The sequence below is a fragment of the Syngnathoides biaculeatus genome, chromosome 5 (assembly GCF_019802595.1).
Source record: "Syngnathoides biaculeatus isolate LvHL_M chromosome 5, ASM1980259v1, whole genome shotgun sequence".
Classification (NCBI taxonomy): domain Eukaryota; kingdom Metazoa; phylum Chordata; class Actinopteri; order Syngnathiformes; family Syngnathidae; genus Syngnathoides; species Syngnathoides biaculeatus.
Window position 1 is genome coordinate 24,243,552 of NC_084644.1, and position 21,218 is coordinate 24,264,769.

The following is a 21,218-nucleotide window of genomic DNA, read 5'->3' on the forward strand; positions in this document are numbered from 1 at the left end:
TTGTACTAACTGCAGGCTAATATGAGACATTATATAATATAATAATGACAGACAGAAAGCATTATTATTATTCAGGTGGAATGGTGGGCAACTGGTTGGCACCTCTGCCTCGCTGTTCCGAGGATTGGGGTTCAAATCCCTGACCCGCCTGTGTGGATTTTGCATGTTCTCCCCTTGGCTACGTGGGTTTTCTTCGCGCACTCCGGTTTCCTCCCACATCCCAAAAACATGCAACATTAATTGGACACTCTAAATTGCCCCTAGGGGTGATTGTGAGTGCGACTGGTTGATTGTTTTTAAGTTACTTATGATTGGGTGGCAACCAGTTCAGGGTGTACACTGCCTCCTACCCATTGATAGCTGGGACAGGTTCCAGCACTCCTGTGACCTTTGTGAGGATAAGTGGCTAAGAAAATTAATAGATGGATGGATGTTTAAAAGGAATACATTGGTTGACGTTTTTGACTATGTAAACAATTTTTACATATATCTCCATGCATCTAATTCTTGACAAAGTACTGTTGTTTTAGCAGGTAATGGTCTAAAAGAAACACGACCACAGAAATCACTGTCACGCCTGATCTAGTTACGCTTGCATAACACTCTGTGTGTGTGTGTGTGTGTGGTGTGTGTGTGTGTGTGTGTGTGTGCGCGTGTCTAGCTGCTGGTAGTTGTTCACACGGTCTGTATGTGTGCTGTAACACACCAGCAGGTTAATAAGGTTAGTGTGTGTGTTTATTTGTTTGCCTGGAAGATGCCCTCATCCGGGCACTCGACTTGTGGTTCAGTTAACACATCTGCATGTTTACACAGCTGGATGTGAACTGATGAGCAGAATTTTTTTTGCTGTAGGATCATAATGCTTATGTTAGCAGCGGGCTGATAATCTGTTTTTCCTGCCGACTTTTCTCATCTCTTGGCTCGTGGTCTACATTCTACACGTTTTTTTCTTCCCCCCACCTGCTATAGGTCCATCAGTCCTCCACATTTTCTCCCTCCCTTTCGTTTTTCTTCCACACACAAAAAAGCCACATGGAGGGTCTGCTTCTAATCTCCACATGCTGGGGTCTCCATTTGTTTTGCTCATCCAGAGACCCCACAATGCCGTTTCCATAGGCCAGGACCCACTGAGTGCAGATTTAATTAGATAGAGGCCAATAGTGGAAGGAGCTGCAGGATTAAAATTAGACATGGGGGTTTTACAACAAGAGCTGGTTGCTCCCTAGGTGCTGCTTGTCCTCAGAACAACTATGTGCTTCACACTGAGAGGGGCAATGAGAAAGTGGAGAGGATGGTAAAGGGATTGAGAATGTGAGGATGACATACTTCACTCTTGGTATCACTACGGCTCTGTATGGCTTTTCTTCTCCAGAACTATGACTCCTACTCATGCCACTGAGACGTCGGGGTTAAATATCCTCAAACAGGGAAGTCAACGTCATGGTGGAACCACTAAGGTTGCAAAATCTTCTCTGTAACTCTGAAATTTTAAGCTTTGATTTATAAAGCATGCATTATTCTTTAGACAAACCAATACATGAGTTGGAAAAAAAAACAAATCACTAAAAATAGGATAAACAAAATGCACAGTTCATGCCATGCAGCAGGAACAAAAATCAAAAGATGGGAGACAGATAATTATGAGCTCCGATTCCAAATGCATATAGACTGTATTAACATTAATTGAAGCTACTAATGTGAGCTTTTAAAAAAGATTAAAAATTCAGCTTGATGTAAAGCATTGTTATTAGGCCGACCCTTCCTTTAATTAAACAAGTGGTGGCGGATTAAAAGTCATTTTCTATATACCACTTTTCCTCAAAATGTAAACAAAATGAAAACTCAGTCATACTCATACTTAAAGGTCTACTGACATGCCTGTATACATTGTAAAAATATATATTGCTATAAAAATTACATATAATATTAATTGCATATGATATTATTCATGTCAATGTCTATACAAAAAATTAAATATGAGCGGAGAGTGTGTCATTCACATTCAAAGTTGCGGAAGTCTCACTTGACATCCAAGTGGTAGCCATATTGCCTGCTAAGTCATTTACAGCTGTCACACTGGGACAGTCACCATTGAGAAGACGCTGTGCCACCTGCTATTGGAGATGAACAACAGAGATTTTCGGATTTTTCTGACGCCCCTTCTGACATGGAAGCTCTTTTCGAAGAAGAGAACATCTCACAATCGAGTGAAGTGACCGAGGCAATATTATCCTATCGTTTCGAGCCATATTTAGATGATATGTGGATCACTTCTCACTAAAAACAGACTCCCCGACAGAATGTATGACAGTTTGTAGCGTACTCAGGAGGACCCATGCCGGGCGAAACACCGGTGGCCAGTGGGGGGGGGGAGCTCCTTTCTCCTCCCGCACACAGCCAAACTGCACACGGCCAAACCACCTTCCGCGCCCGATCCACCTCGCGGCGGTGCCGAACAACGCCACCCACAGCCGCGAGTGACGACAATGCTGCCTGCAGCTGTGTGCAATGACATATTTAGCACCAGTGACTTACATACTTTATTAAGTTATTGTGACACGGAACTTTTGTTACTTCTGAGAGGATTACGTCATCCCCCCCAACTATTATTTTTTTTAATAGCTCTCGTCCTTTGCACCTGGGAAATCCATATTTCACAACGAACCGGGTGTTTTGGAAAAGTGTGGAGAGTGAATCCATCCTCCCGAGTGTTGGAGCAATATCCAACAATACAATCAGATGGCATTTTGGCTAACGCTCAGGAAAAAACATACTTTCCTGCAGGTAAAATAGGTAAAAACACGAAACCGCCAGTGTGGGCTTCTGCAAAAAAACCTCGCTTCCTGCTTCTTCTCCAAAACAAATGCCTCGAAAAGATTTTCATGGTGGGAGATACAAAAATCCATATATGACAACAACATGACGTGTGGTGAAAAAACGGATGGGTCCATTCCGGCCGCCATTTTTTTTAATTAAAAACATACTAAAAATCATCCCATAGGTGTCGGTAGAGCTTTAAAGTACTTTTAATTGTCACACAGGTGTAAGAAAAAAAGTACACACGGATTCAAGTCTGATTACGCCACATAAATTCTCATTGTTCGTATTAGTCCACTCTTCAGATTCTCTCAACAATTGTTGAGCCAAGACCTTCCTTTAAATAAATACTGCATAAATAGAACTAAATGTCCTTTCATCTATGCTTCTATACTGCATGTCTAGCCACTAGTATTGTGGGTAACTGGAGCCAATCCCCACTGATTTTGGATGAGAGGTGAAGCCCCCCTTACACTCATTTGCAAGGCCCCAAATGTCAAGAAAAGCAAAAAAATTCATGTTAATCGTTTGATATAAATTGCAAGCCAGGTTTCACAAGCTGTTTCCTGATGTTAGTTAGCACCAGTGTCACTTTACTTGAGCAAAAATGAATAACAGAAGATCATAAGCTTTAGGACAGAGGGTCCTGTACATTGGAGGAAGAAGTTGTCCTTTCATGGTGGGCCAAAGCAAAATGACCGTTAAGTAACTCTTGAGACCAAGAGCAAAAATAAGGGAAACAAAAACAATCTGCCACCATGTAATGTCTGCTGTATGCCGCCATTCATCTGATTCTACTTAAGGAGTACAGATTGTACCAGATAGTCATTAAGATTACTGATTTGTGTTTGGCAGGTGTAGGATGTCTCACAAATTTTTCATTGTTGTTCATTCTGGATGGTCGTGATTGTTATTCCTTTTGATCAGGACTTATTTAAAATAAAGAAGGAACAAGACACCCAAGCAGGTCTTCAGTTGTGATTATAATGATATGAAAGTATTTCTGTGAACTTCCTCCATTTAACTTTCATTTTTCTTTGGGAAAGCAGCATGTTTATTTCAATGAGTTGAGATTATAAGAAAAGTGTTGTTTTAAAGTATCATTGCCAGCACATGTAGGTAGCTTCAGGCTGATTAGTTCTTCCAATTAGCCAATATCAGTTTATGGAGCTTTTTTAGGTTCTTTGTATTAGTCATAAAAGTAAAATGATTTTTTTTTTTCTGTGCTGCACTTTTGTTTGATTTGTGTGCATTCTTCACCCATCAAGATGTTCATATACACATATGAAGCATTATTTTCACTCGTGTTTCAAACTACATATTCCAATTTCAATGAAGTTGGGGAGCATTATATAAAATGTAAATAAAAGCAGAATAGAATGGAATCATTTTCAACCTTTATTTAATTGCATACATTACAAAAACAGATATTTAATGTTCAAACTGATGAACTGTATTTTTATTTCTTGTTAAACCCCCCACCGACCCCCCACGCCTTCACCCCTGCCTCACCGTTCATTTTAACAACAATCAATAAAAATTTGGAAACTACGGACACTAATTGTTGAAACTTTGTAGGTGGAATTCTTTCTCATTCTTGTTTGATGGACAACTTCAGTTTCACATCAGTCTGGCGGTCTCTGCTGTCCTATTTTTTACTTCATAATGTGTCAGATGTTCAATGGCAGACAGGCCTGGATTGCAGGCAGGCCAGTTTAGTACTCGCAATCTTTTATTACGAAGCCACACTGCTACTACACATGCAGAATGCGGCTTGGCATTCTCTTGCTGAAATAAGGAAAGATATCCAAAGATATCCCTGAAGAAGATATTTTTGGGTGGGCACCATTCAGTACCTCAATTCAAAACCAGTAAATGGTGCCTAACAGATGTGCTACTTACTTCAGACAAGGGCACGAACACAACCCCCATACCATCAGAGATGTTGCTCGCTTTTGAACTTAGCGTTTGAACAATAATATTCTTCATTTTGAGCAATATACTGTATATCTTGTCTTTGTGGTGTGTCCTGTTGAATATGGGTTTACAATGATTGGTAAATCATTGTATCCTGTTTTTATTTACATTTTACGAAACATACAAATGTCATTGTAGTTGATGTTTATACTTACAAGGTAGCTGAATTATTTTCCGTCAGTATGTTTTACGTGTACTAAAGAGCCATTGAAACCTGACTTTTAGAATGCATGTTAAAAATTGATAAGCACAGTCTTTTATGCAAATATTAAAATTTTAAAAAGTACCACAAAGGACCAAACCAGTCGTATTTGGTGACTGGCCTCCACTAAACCGGGAGAAATGAGCATCATCGCCACCTTTCATATAGTGAAGGCAGGCAGATAGAGTTGTGTCAAAGGAACATGGGAACTGGGATTTTGTAGCTACACAGTAGTTTAATAAGTGGAGAAAATTAACTACATTAGAAACCAGATTAATTAACGTTTTGTATTTCATATACTGTATTTGGGGTGGCATGATGGCACAGCTGTAGAGCGTTGGTCTCACAGTTCTGAAGACAGATTTCAAATTCCGGCCCCGCCTGTGTGGAGTTTGCATATTCTCCACATGCCTGCGTGGGTTTTTCTGGGGACTCCGGTTTCCTCCCACATCCCAAAAACATGCATTGATTGGACACTCTAAAATGCCCATAGGTGTGATTGTGAGTGCGAATGTTGTCTGTCTCTTTATGCCCTGCGATTGGCTGGCAACCAGTTCAGGGTGTACCCTGCCTCATGCCCATTGACGGCTGGGATGGGCTCCAGCACTCCCATGACTCTTGCGGGGATAAGCGGCAAAGAAAATGGATGGATGTATGGATGGAAAATTATGGAGACAAAGAACGTCAAGAAAAGAAAAATCTTTGTATTTTGCTTCACTTTCTGAGAGTGCATCATTTATTGTGTGTGCGCATGCGAGTGCAAGTCGGTATGTGTGCGTGTGTAGGAATGTGTGTGTGTGTGTGTGTGGGGGGGGGGGTGAAAGTCCGTGTGTGTGTTTTTTCCGGGAGTGGAAGTGGCTCACTTAGCGGCACATTGTAACCATAATTAATTGACATCATGTAAAGCACTTTAATAACGCATTCTGATGCAGCAAGTGGTGGTTAATGTTGACAATCTTAAACTTACTTGTGTCACTACACAGTTAATCGTTGTTGTTAGTAGTTGATGCACTCAGGAGAATGAAATTTATAATCCGAAAAAGTGTCACCATGCCATTAGGTGCCATGCACAAGCCACTTGCACTGGACTGTCCGGATAACAAATAAAAAGAAAAAGAAAAAGAAAGGCACTTAAATGATAAAGAATAAAAATTTCCTAGCAATGGATGATTTTGGTTGCAGTTGTGTTGACTGTCTGTGTATCACTGGCATCAAGACAAGTCCTACACGAGAAAAACAGATTGACACAAAACATTCTTTAATCTGTGTGAGTCTGTTACATGGCAGGCACCCGCATCGTGTACTACTAGCTTGAAAGAATGGGAGTGGTTGAATTTTCACTGCGCCGTGCAAAGTGAGGTATGGCTTATAGCTACCAGGTGTACGTCTACTTTGGGAGGGCCCGATCTCATCTGATATAGGAAAGGGCCGGAAAAGTTTGAGGGTCAACGATAGTATGGAATACCCCTGATATACTGTACTTCATCCTTATCAGACTCAAGCACGCATGACCAAATAAATCCAGACAATTTGATTAATGTCACTTGTCCATATTATTCTCATGCAGGGTACTCGAAGGTTTTGCTAGGCAAAGTGAGGTAGATCCTGCACATGAATCTTTCCTGCAATTAATGCAACCATTCCTTCCACCAGTGGTTATTATATTACGACAACTGGCACTGTGCAATAATTATAACAACTTGAAGTAAGCCACAAAATGAAAGGACTGTACACTATGGGCTAATCACTCACCAGATAACCATTCGCAATCACTTAACATATACGTTCTTTTTTGGACAGGAGACGGATGGTGGAGAACCCAGTGATGGTTGGGTCTAGGAAGAACAAAAAAAAAAAAAATCCCTATGTTTAAAAAAAAAAAAAAGGAGGACCCAGATGTCTGCAGTTTAACGGTTCCAGTAGTTCTCAGACGTTATGAAGCACCACCTCATGATTTCCTTAAAACGATTAACTTTTATGTTGTGAACATTGGATGACTATAACTGAAACAGCTTTACACCGCTTGGGAAGACATGGGCCACCTGTAGTTCATGCACCATGCTCCAATCCTTTAAAAAAAAAAAAAAAAAAGCCTTTTTCTCACTATTATGATGTCAAGGACACTGAAATTGAGATGGTGATAGTTATATTGCTTAGACCACCTCCTTTCCTTTAAAAAAAAAAGAAAAAATATTTTCTTTCTACTCTTTTTGGCTGTGAAGAGATGTCAAGGGAGTAGCAGTATCGAATCTTAATTACTCTTAACACTGAGAAGCAGTTGTGAGGTTTGATATTTACAGACTCCTCCATAATCATTTTCCTAAGGAACTAAAGTAAAAGTGATTTGGCAGTGCAGCGCTGATGTTTCTTCACCGTGAAAAACAGCAGGTTTGTGTTTAGGCAGATGGACGGGAGTTGGCTGGTGCTGCTTGGGGATGAAATCAACTCTGCCGTAGACAGAGGTCCATGTTTATCTTTGGGCTTTATTAGATGTTGATGTTGGCCGTGTGAGAGAACTGCTTGTTTAAAAAACTGTTTTTAGGGAAAAAGAGTGAGAGAAAGTGGTGGATTGAGAAGCAGGCGAGAAACAAAGACGGTACGGGTGCATTTCATCAACTCTAGACTACATCTACAAAAAACACACACACACATGTACACAGGAATTTTGTTTGGCACATATAGTAGATGTTGTTCCAGAAGCAGAATTACTATTGTTGTATTAGAGAAATCCTCTTGCAAGGATCATTCCCACTACTTGCACATGTAAGCGGTAGTGTTCTGCTGTTTTGATGTAAATAAACATCTGCTTGCCATAGAGGATGACAGTAGTCACCACCAGGATTGGTCAAAACAGAGGCATTTTTGTGTGAATTGTCAAGAGTTAGAGCAGTATGTCACACTGCGGGAATCACAACAAAGCCATCAGAACCTCAAGCATGTGATGCACCGCTCCATTTGACCCTCCACCACCCCTACTTTTTTGTACCCTCTGTATGCTATGTCAGCATTTGGAAAGAAACTGATCTACACTTGAGGCAAGCCAATTTTTTGTCAGGGGTTGGGTGTATTTCTGAATGTCAGAGGTTAGTATACCTTAGCTCTGTTTAATAATGACTCATGGGAAAACAAACAAGAGACTAAATGGACTGAGGTCACCGCTGTTGGAACCTGGCAGCAGTTGCCATCTCATGCTGCAGCTGAATGAAAAGATGCCACAGCATTTGATGTGGCAGATGTTGGGACTCGAAAGGTATGTTAAGACTGCCAGGCAGACGGTGCAACGGATGCACATGGGAGCAGTAAGAAAACTGACATCTACATCAACTGTCATGCGCCACACATGGGCAAAAAAGGTTTCGATTGTGTCACTTGAACATTGGACTGTAAAACCTGCCTATGTCATAATGCCTTCATTCCCTGCGTATTTGTCTTACTTCTCACACTTGTCCACTCATTGCATTGACCCACCACCCCACCTCCTCCCAAACCTGTGTCCCTTGAAATAAAGGTGCTGATGAGCAACCACTATCAGCAGATGTCATCTTGGCCTTGTCATCAGTGCCTTGTATGGTCACAGAGAAGAGGGAGCTTATGGCTTCGCCTTTCAAAGGCTCTTTGCCAGCTGCAGCCTCCTCTTACATTCCTTTGCTCTACATCTTTTGATGTAACTTTTATTACTCAGCTACAGAAAGTGTTCAGACTCCCTTAAAAATTTCACTCTTTGTTATATTGCAGCCATTTGCTTAAAAAAAAATCATTCTAAGTGGCATGTGTGGAGAAAACCAGTGACTGCTCATCACCCGTCAAATACAAAACCAACATGGAATCATGGTGGTGGCAGGATCATGCTGTGGGGATGTTTTTCAGCTGCGGGGACAGGACAACAGGTTGCAATGGGAGAAAGATGAATGTCAAGTATGAGGCTATTCCAGATGAAAACCTTCTCGAGAGAGTTTAGGACCACAAAGTGGGCCGAAGCTTCACATTCCTACATGAAAATGACCCGAAGCACACAGCTAAAAAAAGGAAGGAGTGGGTTCAGAACAACTCTGTGACTTTGCTTTAATGGCCAAGCCAGAGCCCTGACTTAAACCCCCCATAGAGCATCTCTGGAAAGACCTTAAAATGGCTGCCCACCAACATTCACCATCAAACCTGACAGACCTGGAGAGGATCTGCAAGGAGGAATGGCAGAGGATCCCTAAATTCAAGTGTGAAAAACTTGTTGCATCATTCCCAAAAAGGCTCATGGCTGTATTTGCTCAAAGAGGTGCTTCTAATTACTGAGCAAAGGGACTGAAGAATTAATGACTGTGTCATAGTCCATCCATCCGTTAATTTTCTTTACTGCTTATCCACACTGTGGTTGCAGGTGTGGTGGAGGCTATGCCAGGTATCTTTTGGTGAGAGTCGGGGTACACCCTGAATTGGTTGCTAGCCAAACGTAGGGCACATACATACACACAAAAATACATACAAAAAAAAAGAACATTTTGCACTCACATTCACACCTACGGGCATTTAAAGGTCTAATCCAGAGGAAATGTATTTTATTTGTCTATCATACAAATGTAGCTAAAATTTCATTAAAAAGAAAACTATAAATTCTCAACGCAACAGAAAAGAAATAAATTAGCGTCAAAATCAGTCTCAAGATCTTGTTCGAAAAGTCACTTACATTCGGCAAGTTCCATAACTCCTCGGAATGTGACGTCACGTCAAGACAACATCTAGCCAGAGAATGAAAAAGCAAGCAAAGATGGTGAGGAAGTGTGTTGCATATGCCTGTTCTGCGTCAAATGCTGATGGAGTCAGCTTACATGAATGCCCGAAAGATGAACAGAGAGGCAGGTGATGGACGAGGTTTGTGAAGACAAAGTGGGCGCATCGGATTTACAAATCATAGTTGACAGTAATATGTTCCAAGCATTTCACGGAGGACAGCTTTGAAAACCCGGAACAGCGTTCACTTGGCCTTGGTGGCATTTTAAATGTAAGTACAATATATATATATATATATATATATATATATATAGGGTTAGGTTTATATATATATATATAGCTAATATCCGTATCCATGATTTTTAGGAGATGTCGAAATTTGGACACTGTTTAAAGTCAGTGTACTGTTGACGCTGAGGTCTTCCTGAAATTCTACTATGGCAGTATGTCCTCTCAAGTGTTAGGTGCATTCATGATTTAAAATATGGGCTAAATGCATGTAAATAACGCAAAGAATGGGCTATAAACGTGATTTTTAAATGCAGAATGATAGCGAAGGTTTAAATTTTTGTTTTACGCCTCCTCAGTTGCTAGTACAACAACAAGAACAATTGACTCAATGTTGTGTGCAAGCAGCATGAGACGTTTAAATGTGTTTGAATTACATTATTTTGTCAACAAGGTGTACGTAAATGTGTTGAGGCACCTACCAGTCTGTGTTTTGGCTGTGAAGTTCTACGTCAACTTCGTCAGGTCTCACCGAATCCTGTCCTTGTCCAGGATGGGTGTGGTCAGCCAATTAGTCGACACACACCTGCACCCTATTTCGGCTGATTACACCCAGTACTTATAGGAGACGGGGGACAACTAGTCCTCCGCCAGATCATTGATTCCCATGCCTTGTTCCCACACTCCCGTGTACCTGACCTACCGTGTACCGACCCTCGCCTGTTCCCTGACCATCCTAGTAAGCCTGCCTCTTCTGATATTGCTGCTTTTCCTGACTGACTCGCTGATCATTGACCACGGAGCGAATAAAGGCTTTCTGTACACGACCTGCTTGCCTCTGGAGTCGTCCATTTAGGTCCGCCCTCGAGCCTCGTTCGTGACAGAACAATCTGGCCACAACATGGACTCAGCCGACTCCGAAGTTATCTGTCGATCGTTACAGTTCCAGAGCAGACGCCTGGCTGAGCAGGAGGCTGGTCTCCAAGTAACGAATCAACGTCTCCAAGAGATCTGTGCCCGGCTGGAGCCGTGGCTAGCACCTCAAGCTATCGCGGCTGCTACGCCGACGATGGTCACTCCCCCTGTCGCTCCGAGTCCACCCGTTCCGCCTGTTACGGAACCCTCCCATGCCAGCATAACTCCGCTCTCCCGACCGGAACGTTTCTCAGGTGACTCAGGCGACTCAGGCGACGTCAAACCCTTCCTTGCGCAGTGTGACCTCCATTTCGAACTGCAGGCGTCCGCTTTCTCCACGGACCGCTCCCGGATCGCCTTCGTCATTTCCCACATGACGGGGAGGGCGGAGGCGTGGGCCACTGCAGAGTGGAGTCGCGACTCGGAGATCTGCCGTTCATGGACGACGTTCGTTTGCTCGCTCAGCCAAGTATTCCAGTACGCGGCTCCGGAATGCAAGGCGGCGGTCTCACTCCTGACAATTCGCCAAGGCCGTCGCCACGTGTCAGACTACGCTATCAAATTTCGGATCCGGGCCGCCGAGAGCCGGTGGAACGAGGAGGCTCTCCATGACGCCTTCTACCAGGGACTTTCCCCACGGATCTGTGGCCACCTCATTGCCGTGGATCTTCCGCCTTCGCTGGACGCTCTCATCGCACTGGCCCTCAAGGTGGATCAGCGCTTGGCCGTGCAGGAGCGGATGGACGGCATGACCGAGGAGGAGAGGGAGAGGCTCAGCCCGGTCACTTCAAAGCCGCCCACGCTGCTTCCTACGTTGGAAACCATGCAAGTGGAGGGGCTTGGCAGCTCAGCGGAGAAGCGCTTACGCCGCCGACAAGAAGGGCGTTGTTTCTACTGTGATCGCCTTGGGTACTTAATCTCCCGCTGCCAGGTTCGACCGAAGCACTCCGACCTTAAGATATCTCGCCGGTGAGTGTGCGGTATACTGTCGCTGAGTCAGGGCGGTCGCTTTTGCACCTCACCGTAGGAACGGACTCTCACTCGTGCTTAGTGACCGCGTTCATTGACTCCGGTTCAGACGCTAACCTTATTAATCCCCGTGTGGTCGAAGCGTTGCATGCGGCAACGTTCCCCACACAGCGTCTTCGTATTGCTTACGCCGCCAACGGCAAGTTCCTCTCCCGGGTTACACACCGCACACAAACCTTACGTATGGACTTTCCGGACACGCACACAGAGTGCATTAGTTTCCACGTTTTTAACTCTAGCAGCAGTGATATAATCCTGGGGAGCCTGTGGCTCAAGAGACACAACCCCCCACATTGACTGGGTCACAGGTCGGGTAATGGCATGGGGTGAGGACTGTCACAACCAGTGTCTCGCTGCTGAGGACGGAGGGATTCAAGTTGCTGAACTGAGTACCACCTCTGAATTAGCCACAGTGCCCTCTTGTGACCATGATTTACAGGAGTTTTTTTTCTGAGTCCAAGGCAAAATCTCTGCCGCCGCATCGGCCTTATGACTGTGCTATCGAACTCCTCCCAGGCACCTCACCTCCCAGAGGGAGACTGTTCTCTTTGACAGTACCGGAGCACCAGGCAATGAGGGATTACGTTAAGGAGTCTCTGGCAACCGGACCCATTCGCCAGTCGCCCTCACCAGCTGGTGCAGGGTTTTTTTTCATTAAGAAGAAGGATTCCACTTTGCGACCCTGCATCAACTACCGAGGACTGAATGACATCACGGTCAAGAACAGGTACCCCTTGCCCCTGATCGCGCCGGCATTTGAACTCCTTCAAGGTGCCCGGATCTTCACCAAACTGGACTTGCGCAGCGCATATCATCTGGTGCGGATCCGGGAGGGCGACGAATGGAAGACGGCCTTCAACACTCCCACGGGGTATTACGAGTATCTGGTGATGCCCTTCGGACTGACCAATGCCACGGCCGTCTTCCAAAACTTTATTTATGGCGTGCTTTGGGAGTTCTTGAACAAAAACGTATTTGTATACCTTGACAACATTCTCATCTTCTCAGCAGACTTGACCTCCCATATCCGACAGGTCAGAGAGGTGCTCCAGCTTCTCTTGCAGCACCAACTGTTCGTGAAATGGGAAAAAGTGCGAGTTCCACCGAGCATCCGTGGCCTTTCTGGGCTTCATCCTGGCAGAAGGGGAAATACGGATGGATCCTGGGAAGATCGACGCGGTGCTTCGGTGGCCCACCCCCGCCAGCAGGAGGGACGTGCAGAGGTTCATTGGCTTCGCAAATTTCTACAGAAAGTTCATTCGAAACTTCAGCGCCGTGGCCACCCCTCCGCACGCTCTCACCTCCCCGCACAACGTTTTCGAATGGTCCCGGATCTGCCAGCAGGCCTTCAATAAACTTAAGGCAATTTTCACCACCGCACCCATCCTCATTATCCCGGATCCTGATCGCCAGTTCATGGTGGACGGAAGGATCCACCCGTACGCGTTCCTGTCTAGGAAGCTAACCTCGGCAGAGAGAAACTATGATGTGGGGGATCGTGAACTGCTGGCGGTCAAGACAGCTATGGAGGAGTTGCGGCACTGGCTGCAGGGCTCAAAAGTACCGTTCGTGGTCCTCACCGACCACAAAAATCTAGAGTACCTGAGGACCGCGAAGCGGATGAACGCCAACCAGGTGGGCCCTCTTCTTCACCCGCTTCCGCTTCACTCTGTCCTTCCGCCCAGGTTCCAAGAATGGCAAGAATGGTGTACTCAACCCATTTGAGGTGCTGGCTCCACGTGCTCTGGTCCCTAGAAGCTAAGCATCGAAGTCCTGTCTCTAATTCCTGATTTACCCTCTCTGTTTGGCCGTTAGACTCCGGATGATCACCCGAAGTTAGAGTAGCCGAAGCGCCGATGAGGGTGCAGAATTCCTTCCAGAAGCGGGCGCTGAATTGGGGACCTCTGTCCGAGACGATGTCCCGGGGGAACCCGTGGTAGCGGACGACCTCATCCAACACTAGCTGGGCTGTCTGCTTGGCTGACGGGATCTTCGGAAGTGGCACAAAGTGAACTATCTTGGAGAATCGGTCCACTACAGACAGCACAACTGTGTTTCCCTGAGAGGGCGGTAGGCCGGTGAAGAAGTCCAACGCGATGTGTGACCACGGGCGGAAAGGGATGGACAGAGGCCGCAACTCACCCATTGGTCCTAAACGGGACGTCTTATTGGCCGCACACACCGGGCAGGCATTGACGAATTCCTTCACGTCTTTGCTGAGGTGGGGCCACCAGAATCTCTGTTGGACCACAAAACAAGTTTTTGCCATACCCGGGTGGCAGACCGTCTTGTTCGAATGGGCCCAGTTGACGACATCTCCCTGAAGTGATGGAACGACGAACAGGCGATCAGACGGACAATCTGTGGGTGGCGGCGTCTCTCCCAGGGCCTCCTTCACCCGCGACTCGACCGCCGAGGTGAAGGTGGACACAAAGCATGCCTCTGGCAGGATAGGAGCTTCCACTGACTCAATGCGCTCCCCCTCATGGATCCGTGAGAGTCGCATGGTCCAGGATAGCTTTTGTTAGCATTTTATCGCGTATTTGGGTTCTTTAACAATAGATATGGTTAAGAGGTGTAGTCACGGACTTTGTAATAGTGATGACAGGTATCCTGAAATGCTAGTTGGTGGAGTTCAATTCGTACCCTTTCCAAAACCGAAGACCCAATACGAAAAATGTCTTCGATGGATCAAACTTTGTGGAAGACGGCATGATCAACTGAATCCATCTAAAATCAACCGGAACAGAAGACCGAGTACGAGATATATATATATATATGTACCTATTAACTAAGTCAAACAGATTGCATTTATTTTATAAACAACCTTATATAATAAACTGTCACTAAACTGAAGAAGAAAGGCAGAAAGAGAAGGGTACCTTTTATAATGCATGCCCAATATCTAATCTCTTCTAGACCCAATTGGAAAGCCTGGATTTAGGGAAAATATTAATTTGGCAGTGTATCAGTGATATTTCCAAGAAACCGAGATATCACAGAAACTAAGGAAAGGTAGATGCTTTGTCCAAAGAATACAATTGTCTAAGTTGGCCATGAAATACAGGAATTCTTGGACCGTAAAATGGCATTTCAATATTGCATGGGCTCTTCACTGAGCCATTGATATGAATCATTGTTGATTTTCATAACTTCTCATTTCAACACATCCTCATAGCACGGCAGTCAACTAGAATGTGTTATTGTTACAACACGCAACGGATTACATGACTGTCTCATAACCACTCACTGAAGGATTTTCTGTAAGGTTTAAGACAATACATAAATAATAGGTTTTGCTGATGCAATGTACAATTTCGACAACAAAGACCTCAAATAGCTTTCACTGTAAAGCATTCAAAATTAGTAATGTGCTTTTCAATTTGGCTTTTTAAGGGTGTTACAGTTAACATTTAGTTTGTAATATTTTCGCAAGTCAAAACCCATACCAGCAGCACCAAAGTCTACTCTCCCAATTGAATAGCTGCCTCTACCATCGTGCCTCTTTGGAATAAAAAAGTGGAAAAATGTGTTCACATTTGCTCCAGCTGTCCATAATATTTCTTTGTGTTATATTTTTTTCATAATTTAGACAGGCAATCCATCATGCATAAGGTAAGCGACTGTGTTAAAAAGCAGCAAGCAAATGCAATGGAAACAAAGAATGACAAAATAAGAAATCAGATCATGGTATGGGATGGTGTATGTCCATGCACATTTTTACATTTTCTTTTTCAGTGGGAGGTCGAGTGGGTGGAGGTGGAATGTCTGCTGGGCCCAAGAATCTATTTTTCCACTATTTCACAAATAAAACTGAATTGTTATGTGGCGGCTAAATAATGAAGAGAGGTCGACATACCCCAAGACTAACATACTAATGTGGAAGTGCTTATAAGCTCAGTGTAAAAGAACCTAACGAAAACATATTGAAACATAATGTCCTTTCCAGCACTAGCTGATCCAGCAGATGGTGCCTGTTTTATTACTGTATGATACTGTGTGTTTGACATTAAATACAGAGCAATGATTCAATAGAAAAAAAAAATGAAGGGTGTCACATACTGTTATGCTGTTAATGCTCTTTGGGAGTGTTTTAATTTGTGTTAGTGTCAGCATGCACAGTATACGCTACAGCAAACATGGTCAAGTAGCATTGAGCTATTATGCTGTACACAAATGGAATAAGTTTCCAACAGAGGGAAGCTCCAATGTTAACGCTAGAGGATGTTACTATAATTTGTTGAAAAAGAAAAAGTTTTTCTCACATTTTATTTTCCAGTTGTTGATCTTTTATAGTGGCAGCACAGTGGATGACTGGTTAGCACAATTCCCCCACTGTTGTGAGGACTGGGGTTCAAATCCTGGTCTCACATAAGTTGAGTTTACATGTTCTCACCGTGCCTGTGTGGGTGTTCTCGTGGTACTCCAATTTCCTCTCACATCCCAAAAACATGTGCGGTGGGTTGCGTGAAGTCTCTAAATTCCTCGTCGGTGTGAATGTGAGTGTGAAGGGTTGTTTTTTTTTGTGTCCTGTGATTGGCTGGCGACCATTTCCTCTCACCCAAAGATAGCTGGAATAGGCTCCAGCATGCACACAACCCTAGTGTAGATAAAGGGTACAGAAAATGGATGGATGGATAGAAGATCTTTTATATTTTGTGACTACTCTGTTCATTCTTGTTCCAGGTCACTTAGTGCCGCACTGAAAATTATGGAGAAATGAGGTATGATGAAGTTTGCATTTTAACTTGCAGTCCTTGGAGCGCTGTCCTTTGTCTGCTGTTTTTAAAAAGCTATCCAAACATACTGTATTGTTTAGCATTTTCATAGCAGAAAATAATCCTGCAATAATTACTGTGCAAATGAAAAAATAATTGCCGCAAATCCAACATGTCTCTTCAAGGATTTTTCTTTGCTTGTTTTTAAATATGTACACTAAAGCTGAGGATGAAATCAGCACTTGATCCTGAGGATTCCTTAGCTCCTCACCAATGTGCCTGATGTAAAACAAATGAAGTTTGTTATGTCCAAACAATCATGGGAATTTACAATACAAAGCTACACCAGCACAATGTAGCGGCTTGGGTAGCAGACATGCCAGCACCCATAGTGGAGAGGTCCTGTTCCGTTAGAAAGCATAGACACTGAAATGAAGTTGTAACTTGCTTATTGCTCAATCTATTTTCATGAGGGCTAGTTTTTTGTCACTGCCAAAGTGTGTATCAATACACAACATTTTGAAAAAAGAGCAAAAAGAAAAAAACATTACACGATATTCTAAAAATATTGTAAATGAAAGGAACTCCCATTTCCCTTGTCGTACTCGTGCATTTTACGCAACCAAATGCAGCACAGTGAATCAGCATCCTTGATCTTTTGGTTATCTTACAATTAAGGCACATTGCGTGAATGACTTTGACTTTCCTTGGTTAGCTTTGCTTTTGGCACAGAGCTTAATATACCAATACATATCTGTGGGTTTAAAACTATTCAAAATTTCTGCTTGCAAACTTTTAAAGTTGTGATCAAAAATAGTGGCACACCTGGAGTAGAATAAAAGGAAGAAATAAAACCATCGGGAAAAAATAGTGACACCCCTTGGTCCACTATTTTCAAGCTCTAGCATATGTCTGGTCAACATTGTATGCACCATAGACTCGTTGACATGAAACAGCAATGATTAGGAAGATACGTGATGCTTGCAATGTTGCTGGAGACGTTTAGAGGAGGAAGTGGTTCGTATTACACGTCTGAAGTCATTCACCACATTAAAAATAACAAGAAGAGGATACAACTGCGATGTATAAGAGAAGCCACCACATGGCAATTTTTCCTCATTATGTGTGGGAACTCTTGCATTTAAAAAATATTGGTTAAGTTGAGAAAAAAATCGCTATGTATGTAACATGTTTTAGGTCAAGAACAGAAAGTTCTTCCAGGGCACCTACAAAGTGTAAAAATTAGGCGTTCAACGTCAAGACCAATAATTGAGGACAAACTGCTCCAAGGCTTGTAATGGCATATCCATGCACACACACACACACACACACACACACACCACACACACACACACACACACACACCACACACACACACATGCACGCATGTGTGAACACGTCTATCGGTAAGCATCAAATTCTAATCTTCACCTTGTAGCACAGCAGACTTTTTGCAACACTGCTTTTCAGTAGCTTGACTCCATGAAAAGCAGCTCACTTATGATCAACCGTGTTTATACATAGGAGATTTGATTTCATCACATGGCAAGTTCATGGACGAAAACATGAAAGCAGTGCAGTTTGGAGCCAAGGCCTCCCAACTGTGTGGGACAAATGAGTGTGTGTCGTGGTCATAACCGCGCAGCCACGACTTCGGCGTGTAAATTTACCTTCATCCTGTTCGTTTTGGGCTACCATACAGAAGGATGACTCCGTAGACCTCATTTACTTCAATGGACCGCAGATGTAGCAGTTCTTCTACGTGAAGTATTTCCTTGAGAAAAGTGAACCCCAACCTGCTGATTTTATTCCTCTCTTCTTACATATTTGCTGGCAACTGAGTTATGAATTCTTGGTAAGACTTTTCCCCCATGATACAGTGAAGAAAATAAGTATTTGAACACCACAATATTGCAAGTTCTCCCACTTAGAAATCATGGAGAGGTCTGAAATTTTCATCGAAGGTGCATGTCCACTGTGAGAGAAATAATCTAAAAAGAAAAATCCAGAAATCACAATGTATTGTTTTTTAACGATATACATGTGTGATACAGCTGCAAATAAGTATTTGAACACCTGAGAAAACCAAAGTTAATATTTGGTACAGAAGCCTTTGTATGCAATTACAGAGGTCAAACGTTTCCTGTAGTTGTTCACCAGGTTTGCACACACTGCAGGAGGGATTTTTGGCCCACTCCTCCACACAGATCTTCTCCAGATAAGACAGGTTTCTGGGCTTTCGCTGAGAAACATGGAGTTTCAGCTCCCTCCAAATATTTTTTATTGGGTTTAGGTCTGGAGACTGGCTCGGGTTTGGGTTGGGTGACTCCTCTGTATCATCCAAATGGTCATTGGCAAACTTAAGACGGACCTTGACATGTGCTGGTTTAAGCAGGGGCTCCTTTGTTACCGTGCATAATTTCAAACCATGACATCTTAGTGTATTACCAACGGTCACCTTGGAAAAGGTGGTCCCAGCTCTTTTCAGGTCATTGACCAAGTCCTGTTGTGTAGTCCTGGGCTGATTCTTCACCTTTCAATAATAGGACACAAGCTAAGGTTTTTGGAGGTCTGTGTGAATGCACATAAAGATTATTTTCAGCCAGGTGTACCCTAAATGCATGAATAAAATGATATGGGGATTAAATGCCCCTACCACACAGTCTTGATTAACGACCAGACCTCCTAAGGTGGAACCTCAGTCTATGCTTTCTTTGGAACCTGGGGCTAGACTGGAATTTACACCGAGGGTCTGAAAACAGATGGAATACACACTCCTCCACTCCAGCACTGTTGAGGAAGAGGGGAAGTGTTGGGTGGTGGGGAGAGTGGGGGCAGATACCAAAGGAGGGAGAAGAGAGTTGGAACACACAGAGAGGAGAAGTGATTTTGGAAGTGACTTAAGTGATTACATTAAGCATCTCAGGGTTCTGAAAGGTCTGGACAGCAAGACATCAACATTTTATTAAAAACAAAATTGTTAAAAAATATCTGTATTATAGCCCAGTTGTGGCAAGATGGTGAGTAGTGTTTAGCATATCCACCTCCCAGGTCCAAGGCTGGAGATTTGAAGGTTGCGATGATTATTGCAAATCATCTGGCTTTACCACCTTCATGAAAGCGGCTACTAGGCCACATAGAGCATCCTAACCTCATTGCCAGCTACCTACGGGCCACACCTAACGCAGCTGAATATGATGCCGAGCCGTGGACGCGAACATGTGCATTTTGTCCATTGTCAACGCACCATAAGTCACTAATCATCACCTCCATGACAGCGAATAAACGACACTACATAAGTATCAATGTTATTAGGATTCTCGAAAGATAGGTGGAGGAAAAAACGAGACAGATGGAAACACCATGCTAATCACGAAGTAATCACATGAGGTCACCAAACACCAAAATAAGGGGTATAGTACACTTGTCAAATTGGTCTGTCTTAAACAGAGTTATAGCATTGATTAGATAGCTTTGAAGAGTAAAATAGCAGGCAAATTAGTATGTTTATAGAGGAAAATACTGTTATGTCCAGCTTTGTACTCATCGACATAAATGTAATTTTACTAATAATTGGCATAGCTTTACAATTAATAAATGGCAGATTTGAGTTATGTTTATATTTTCATTACTGTAAAGTGATTGTGCTCCATCAAAAGAATTGAAAACAAAAGTAGTTTGACTGATAATTTCTTTCAGTGTTTTTTTTTTTTTTAGTTTATTTTTATTGTTGTTGGTGGGCCCCCAGTTTTGTTTTTCTTTTCCGGTCAAGAATTTTCATTTGAGTTCATAACTAGACTCCATCTCACCCACATCCCTCGACCGGATAAGCACTATAGAAAATTGATGAATGGATATTCCAACTGTGTACTGCAATTTCCGTTTCCCACCTCTCTACGCCTTCAGCTGATTGAATGCAGCTGAAGTACTTTTCATAAATGTTACCATAGAGGTGAAGGCTCCCCAACATTGGATATTTACTTCAACTTAACAGGCCACTTAACACTTATAATAGCCTTAATGCTGGTGCAGTCAAATTTCAAATAGCCCCATCATTTGCTCTCCTTCACCTCGTCCACGTGGGGAGTCTATTGTAAATGAGTCAGTAAAGACTCTTCCAAATTCATTAGTTCACACTCACATTGTGTCTCTGCATGTATGGCCAGAGAGGCTCATAAAAAAGCTCTTCCACAATAATTGAGGATGGGATCGCCGTCCTTACGACCACCCGCCCACCTCCTCCTGTTCAAACAAACAGACGGAATGAGAGCGGGAGTAAACGATCTCGTACCACCTGAGGTCTGTGTGTGTGCGTGTATGTGTGTACTTTTGTGTGGCCTGCTCACTATGAATAAACACAGTAAATAGTTTGGACTGTAAAAAGCTCCAGCTAATCTGCACTTTCTCACGCGGAGAGCGCAAGCAACCTCTGAATTCAAGACACGGAAACTCGGGCTGCATTTGAGACTGGAAAGCAGGAAATATCCGACTTGGAAAACCATGGGTTCCTGTGAAACATTAAAAATAAAACAAATAAACGAACAAACAAAATTTAAAAAAAAAAAAAAATTTCAACCACAAGAAGCTAGTTTAGCTTCTGAAGATACAGC